This window comes from Caretta caretta, chromosome 5 (assembly GCF_965140235.1).
Source record: "Caretta caretta isolate rCarCar2 chromosome 5, rCarCar1.hap1, whole genome shotgun sequence".
In the NCBI taxonomy this organism is placed as follows: domain Eukaryota; kingdom Metazoa; phylum Chordata; order Testudines; family Cheloniidae; genus Caretta; species Caretta caretta.
In genome coordinates, this window is record NC_134210.1 from 89,419,825 (window position 1) to 89,426,959 (window position 7,135).

Genomic DNA, 7,135 nt, shown 5'->3' on the forward strand with positions numbered 1-7,135 from the left:
AGGGCTAAATCTCATTAGTACCTGCAGCAGTAGGTCCTTGCAAAAATATCGCTGGTTATTTCAATCAAAGCAGCAGAGGTAGTAGCACAATAGCATGTATCAGATGGATGTTTAGAATCTTCCTACAATGCCTGCTTATTTTCAGAATCCATTGCTTTCATTCATATAGATTGTCCTTTTTCATCTATGAGCCACGTTTTACCTATTTAAAAATGAAACTGCAAATTATTTATGGATGAGCATATGCTCATTCTCCCCTGCAATTTCTGAACCTTGGTCTCTGCTGTAAATTGCTCCTGTTTGTGCATATCTTACATGCCACATACAAAATATCTCTGTAGGTTTAAGCCTCCACAACAAAATGCAATTGTACGAAGCATGACCTGCTCCTGCATCCATTAAGGTTGTTGTCAGTCCCAGAATAAACTCTTCAGCGTTCTGCCCATTAAAATATGTTTGAAATTAAACAATGTTCAGTGACTGAAAATGCAAAGCTTACGTTAGAAAAATAATGATTAATGAGCAACCCAATAGCCACAATAAGATTTCATCTCCTAGGATGTGAGGGTTTTGTTTGTTTTTCAATTACCATTATTTATAGTAACTGGATCAAACGTTTAAAGAGATACTTTCAATTTGAAAATCTTGTCCTTGAATCACTCTTCTAGCCAAGCTGAACTCGCTACTGGAGAAGCAAGGATGGTTATGGGCTAACTTTGAGCTCCTATGATTCTAGAGCTATCCAGGGGCCTATCTGGCACTCAAGGGGATCACCAGGCACTAAGAATGCTACAATCAAACTCCCTTGCTCCCAGCCATGTTCCCTACACCTAGCCAGGAGAGGGTGTTTCTTTGATTCTGTGTCACCCAGGGATTCTACTACTGGGTTTCCAGATGCTTCACAGTCCCAGAACAGCTAAAAGCAGCTGTTGCAGATGCAGGAATTAGATCCCATATTTGCTCATCAAACACACGTCTGCCTATCTTATGCCTGATACTTTAGATTATTAAAAGAGAAGGAATGTTAAATATCCAATTTCCTTGTCACAATTTATGCCCTCTATTTTCTTTTTGCATCATCACTCAGTGAAACTGAATTTAGTTTCACTTTTCTTTATATTTATTTTCACTTTCAAGTTCTTAGAACTGTAATGTTTTGGTTTGCAAACACTGAAGGGAAATTTTGAGGGGGTTCTTTTAACAGGTGCTTTCAACAGAATTTTTTAAAAAAAATGTGAAAACATTTCTATTGGTCTTAAGTTTCACTATTTTTACAAAAGTTTAAAATTGAACTACAACTAAGTGGACAGTGTCCCTTTAAAGTGGGTTTACTGTTTGTAAAATATGCTAATTTGATAGCACTGGAGACTGAACTCAATCCTTACAATTATGGTACAGCCAGTTATAACAATGTCAAATTCCCCACATTATCCCATCAGTGTCCTTTCATCCTGATTTGGAAGGATCATCTTTAAGTCAGTCTCTGTGTCCGTTCAGTCCTTTGCCTCCCTACTGAAACTACACCAAACTAATCAGCGAGGGCCAAGTTCAGTGGTTGTTAAGGAGACACTTGTAGTTGCAGTTCAGTTTCCAGCAAACTAAACTGGTTTCAACTAAAAAGAATATACTACCAAACATCCATCAAATAAATTGTTGTCACTATTGAAACAGGCCAGATTCCAAACAGTGACTGAGGGCTGACTGGCTTAACATCCCATTATTAATGTCCTGAGCAATCCAGTTCACCATGAACCAACCATTTTTTATTAATTTCAGTGCAGTGGCACAAATTCAACTTCTGTAAGAAATCAAATGCCACTAACAATGTCTGTTTGGCCTTCAGAATAAAGAACCATAGGTTTAACAGCAGTATTACAGTTCAGCATGCAAGTAATCATTATTATGGTGTCATAGACATCTTTGTCTATGAGAGGGACATCTTAAAAGAGGCCTTGATCCAGCATCTAATTAATTTTGTGCCTGAAGTCAGATGCAGAGGAACATGACAACATTTACACATCTAATTATATGATTTATGAGTGCAATCAATTAGAAACCTATATTCTATATGCAGTGTTGTTGTAGGTATGTTGGTCCCAAGATGTTAGAAACAAGGTGGGTGAAGTAATATCTCTTATTGAACCAACGTCTGTTTATTATTTTCTCAGGGGAAAGTGCAAACACAGTCTCCCACTACTACAAGTTATGCAGTTGAGTTTCCCACAGTGGGGGAAATCACAAGGGTCAGCACCCCTGGAATGCAATGGATGAACCTTATCCTGAGAAAACCACCTCATGATCATGGTATCTTCTGTCAGTCAGAGAGACAAACTTTCGAGCTACACAGAGCTCTTCTTCGGGTCTGGGAAAGGTACAAAGTGTCACAGCTAAATAAAAGATTGAACAGATAGTGCATATTTTAAGGGACCATTTAAGGTGAAATGGCCCTTTAACACCCATGTTAACAACCCCCCCAACCTCTTCAAGCTCATCATCAGAAGCAAGTTCCCAACAGACCAGGACCAACTCAGAGCAGCACCAGACCCTGCCAGAACAACAGATGCCAAACCTGCAAATATTTTTCCACTGCTTCTATGACCAACATCCCCCACAATACACCTTTCAAGATCCACAAGTCCTACATGTGCCTGTCCCAGCATGTGGTATACCTCATCCAATGCACTAAATGCCCTAATAACAACTACGTGTATGAAACCAGACAATCGGTACTCTCTCGAATGAACTCACACAGGAAAATTATAAGACAAAAGCACCATGTCACCTGTGGGTGAACACTTTTAACAATGTGATCATTCTATATCTGACCTCTCAGTTCTCATCCTCACAGGAAACCTGCGCAACACTTTCAAAGGATGAGCCTGGGAGTTTAAATTCATGGTCTTAATAAAGACACTGGATTTATGGCTTATTACAACAATCTGTAACCCACTAACCCCTTTTTGTCAAAAGAACATAAGAACGGCCATACTGGTTCAGACTAATGGTCCATCTAGCCCAGTATCCTGTCTTCCAACAATGGCCAATGCCAGATGTTTCAATGGGAATGAACAGGGGAATTATCAAGTGATCCATCCTCTGTGGTCCAATCCCAACAGTTCTGTGACTACAGGGGTGTTAACAGGCCATTTCACCTTGAATGGTACGTTAGTATATGTGCTAACTGCTTATGCTAAACTATCTGTTCTATCTTGTATTTAGCTGTGACGCTCTGCCTACACTTACAAGCTTGCAGCTGCACAGTGCTCATGTGGCTGCATTAGGCTGATGGGAGAGCTCTCTCCATCGACATAATAAAACCAGTTCAATGAGTGGCACTAGCTATGTCAACAGGAAAGCATCTGCCGCCCATATAGCCCTGTGCACACGAGTGCTTACGCTGGCAAAACTTATGTCACACCCCTGAGCGACAAAAGTTTTCCCTGACATAAGAGCTAGTGTAGACATGGCCTTAGTACCTTCCCCAGACCTGCAGAAGAGCTCTGTGCAGCATGAAAGCATGTCTCTCTCACCAACAGAGGTTGGTCCCATAAATTATCTCACCCACCAGGTCTAAATTCTTCATTTGTGCTTAAAGAACATTCTTTCATACAAGTACAGAAAGCTGAATGAGACTACCTTTGAATAAGGTTGTCATCTCCCTGGTTTTTGAATGGGTTACCTGATCTCCCAGTCTCCATCCTATTTCCCCATATTATAAATTTCCTCCCCTAGACACCACCTTCCAGTTCTCACGACATTACAGGAGTGCTACCACACTTCCCTCACACTACTAGTCTGCTTCTGCTGTGCCTCTGTGTCTTTTAACTGATGCCCTGCTTGCTTGGAGGTATGCGAGAGTGATTGTATGAGAATGAAGGAAAGAGATTGCAGGGGAAGACAGAGGAGTAATGAAAACAGGCAAATGATGCGAGAAGTTGGAACTCACATGAGGAGACAGAGAGATACCAGATGAGAACTAGAGACCAAGAAGAGAAAACAGCCAGCACATCATCAGAAAGAGAAGGAAGACCACAAGGATGTGGTACAGCTTAGGATAAAGTTGTGAGTTGGTGGGACGTGCAATGACTGGGCTAAAATTTAGTTTGAAAAGATGAAAATTTTACTTTTGGAACCGATAATCCTTGCTCTAAAACCAGCTAGTTTCCCCCTTACATAGTGATGCAAAGTAATTCTACCTCCTGCTGGCCTGGAGGGTAAGGAACTTGAGTCAGAAATCAAACCCTTACATGGTAGAGCAGAGCATAACCATAGAGTCAGCATGCTGCCTTGGGGGGGACACACAACAAAAACTTATTAATTCAAACATTTGATGTTTAAAAACTCTAAATTAGCACAGAAATTATAAAATAATATGAAAAAGGCCAATAAGAGTAGGACTGAAAGAACTAATTAAAGCTTCAAATTTTTGAGTGTGAGTGACTAACTGCATCCACACAAAGTCTCATTGACTTCATTGGAGCTCTGTGCAGGCACAGCAATCTGCCCATGCTGTTACCCTAAAATTTTAGATGCCAGTGATGTTAGCCTGCAATGGCACTTTTAATTTAACCAAAGAACAACAAGGTTGTGGCCTGCCCTAAAGGAAATGCCACAGTGTTACCAGGGGGCTTGTGTCCAACCTGCGGAAGATTCCCCAGAGCAAGCTAGTTTTGGTAACCCCTGAAAGGACACAGATACAGCCTTCCGCTCAAGGATGAACACACAAGAGTAATTCTTTGAAAACAAAATAATTTATTTAAAAGAAATAAGTGGTTACAATGTATTTAATGAAGCAAGACATTATATGGAACATAGTAAAAATGCAATAAAATTACATTTAAAGCATCTTATAATGAGAGCAGCACTGTGAAATAAAGACACAGACTGCTTACAATATCTGACACCCCACACAAAGAATACAGTAGCTTCAGTGTAACGTATATATAGATATTCCCCTATAAACAAAGGCTTTTAGTTTTAGTGATACAATTTAACCCCATACTTAATACAATGTGGTATACGTGGTATATACCCACAAGAAAAAATATTACCATATTCACAAATTAAAAATAAAACATTTACTTAACATCAACATTGACTCTTAACATTAAACATTTAACATTCTGTAAACGCTGGCCAAGCGGTTACAAGATGGGTAGCAGAGATCTCCCTCAGGACGCAGGCATCCAGCTTTATTTACAGACAAACCCATACACTCTTAAATAATAGATATAAAAAAGATCAGACTTATACTTCTTCAAAAGTTTCCCTCTGACTCATCTCATTGGTCCTTCTGCTCTGTCTGATTTCCTGAACTATGTTCTCCACAGCTGCGCTGTTGCTCCGTCGGGCCGCAGATGCAGTGGCGGTTGCTGCTCTTCTGTTGCTGCTGGCAAGGTAGCTGCTAGCAGGCAGTTGTTCGTTGCCACAGCAACCTTAGAATTCTGCTGCTGCTGCTTTTTCAAGTAGCTGCTTTTCAGGATGTTCAGTTCTTCTTTTCAGGCAGCTTCCATTCTCATGCAAAGCCTCAAACCCACTTCTTTTCAACCTGCTAGTTAGTAGACAGCCTCCTATGCCTAACCACTACAGACTCAGCCTGCTGGATGTCAGCCTTACATACTGGTTGCTCGCTCAAGGTCAGCTCCTCTCAGCCAATCAGCTGCTAGCTTTTTCCAGCTCCTCCGCATGACATCATACCTATTCTTAGGTAGGAAAGCTCCTCCCTCTGACGCCATCTTGGATTCTAATTGTTTTTAAGCACCTCCCTCTGACGCCATCGTGGTTGCTAGAACTTTCCACTACCTAAATTTAAACTATTATCCTTGTCGTCACCATTTTGGCCAGCCATGTTGTATTTTCTAAATTTAAACGATGAATTTCTATTTAATTAGAGCCTTAATCTTAAAACTAATTACTGTTTTATGCAAACCAAAGTGTCCTAATACTGTCACCACCTTAATTGTATCAATTGGGAGAAATGAATTTTACCGCGTTTTCAACCCCCTTCCAAGGTGTTTCTGTAAGCTTCTATTAAGATGCTGCAAGGTATTTCAGAACATTCAGAGCAAAATTCTCTCATTACAGTGACCAATGAATGGCAAGACTGGGGCCCATGTTGACAGTAATGTGAAATGTTGTACAAAATCTGATCATAATTTTATGTCGTGTACTAGTTCAACATTAATTTAAAAAATTGACCCAGTGAATAGTGAAAAAAACAGCAAGAGACAGTCACCTCATACCCAGCAGATGGCAGAATACACTCACAAAAAGGTTCTATAGTCCATCAGATGGAGATGGGAAGGGAAAAAAGGCTCTGCTTTTCAAAACTGCACTTAAATTGTCTAACCATATGTCACCGGGTGGCTGGTTCCTGTGATTAAAGCAGTCCAGTGCCCCTGTGCCAGAGGAGGTGCTCCTAGTTGAGCCAATTAAGGGAGTGGGACAACACCTGAGCTATAAAGGGTCTAACGATGGCTCTGTGAGAACAGAGCTTGAAGGGGGAAGGATTGAATTGAAGCTGTAGGGAGAGAGGGTTTCCTCTAGTGGCTCCTAAACAAGGGAGTTGGGGCTATGTAAGACGATCCAGCTGTAAGTTTTGTTTTTCCTTTGGGAAAAGGCAAAGAAGGTAGCCCAGGCCTTGCGTTCTCTGCAGGGGCTCAGACAGTAGGAAGGGACAGCACCTCAGGGAGGAGGGGTTGTGCCCAGCTTTAGGCTGCGTGGAGCCCAGTTTAAGGATGGGTGGAAGATTTTGTTTTTGTGTTTGCTTTTCTGGAACTCTGTGTTAATAAAAACCAGACCACAAGATGCGTTGTTATCGGATTACAAAGACTGTGTGGAGTTTGTGTAAGGAGGGGAAAACAGAGGCAGGGCACTGTGGAGACACCTCTGGCCACCAAAGAGTGCTTATTTGGCAGCTACTGTGTTACGCCGCACTTCTTTTTTATTTTTTAAGCCATTTTAAGCAACAGATTTATTTCAAAGTACCACAAAGGACAAGAAGCATGCATGGAAAAATAACTATTTTCAGCTATATTGTGTCTTTGTTTTCAAAATTTTAATTTTAAAACCACAATTTTCAAACATTTTGTTTTTGAAAACAGAGATATATTTGAAAGTCTCTCTTTTTAGAAAG

At 40.6% G+C, this 7,135-nt stretch overlaps 1 non-coding gene across 1 annotated transcript; it reads right to left on the reverse strand.

The window, feature by feature from the left end:
• Positions 1 to 2,165: 2,165 nt before the first annotated feature.
• Positions 2,166 to 2,325, reverse strand: LOC125637500 (U1 spliceosomal RNA). Its single transcript, XR_007356978.1, has one exon. It is a non-coding gene; the product is annotated as a U1 spliceosomal RNA (small nuclear RNA).
• Positions 2,326 to 7,135: the final 4,810 nt, after the last annotated feature.